Here is a 906-nt window from a genome sequence, read left to right as displayed (position 1 = left end):
TTGCTGCTTAAGGGTATGTTACAATATTCATTTCAAATGAAGGAATTGGGGCACGCATCTTACTTTCTTGGCCAGGAAATCTCTCACAATGATAGTGGCTACTTCCTCTACCAAAGGAAGTATACCCAAGAAATTTTGAACATGGCTTACCTGACTGGTGCGACCACTGTTGATACACCCATGGAGTAGAACACTCATTGTTCCAAGACTGACGGGGAATCTCTCTCAGACCCGACCATTTATCGACGTCTTGTTGGAAACTTGGTCTATTGAACTGTCACTCGACCTGAAATTGCTCATGTTGTTCATTTTTTCGATCAGTTTGTGTCTGACCCTTGACGCCTTCATCTTATGGCGGTTCATCGCCTTCTCCGTTATCTTCGGTCGACTGCCACCATGAGCCTTCATTATTGTCATGACTCACCTACTCTTTTACGTGCATTTTCAGATAAGGGTGGGCATTTGGTTCTTTGGTTCGGCTATTTCGGTTTCAATTTTTTTAAGGTGGACACCGAACACCGAACCAAACTAGTTCGGTTCGATTCTTTCGGTTTCGATTTTTTGAAGTTCGATTCGATTTCAGTTTTTTCAATTCGGTTTTTTTGATATGATATTAGAAGTGAATCCATTTACACTAATTCATACTCTCAAAAGCAATAAAACATAAAACTGATAAATTGAAATCAAAATATTTTTTGTATTAATAATGAAAATAACGAAATCAATTACAAAATGAATAACTACGCTTTGCAAGAGTAAAAAACTATAATCAACCTAAGAGTATCTCAACTCTAAGTTGATTTAAGAGAATATGGTCCTACCAAGTAATGGCAAAATAATTAAAACTACTAAGAAAAAATTAGTTCGAGTAGCCTTTACATCAATACAGCTCCTAATTTCTCCAAG

This window comes from Lycium barbarum, chromosome 10, assembly GCF_019175385.1.
Source record: "Lycium barbarum isolate Lr01 chromosome 10, ASM1917538v2, whole genome shotgun sequence".
Classification (NCBI taxonomy): domain Eukaryota; kingdom Viridiplantae; phylum Streptophyta; class Magnoliopsida; order Solanales; family Solanaceae; genus Lycium; species Lycium barbarum.
Note: the sequence above shows the minus strand (reverse complement) of the source record.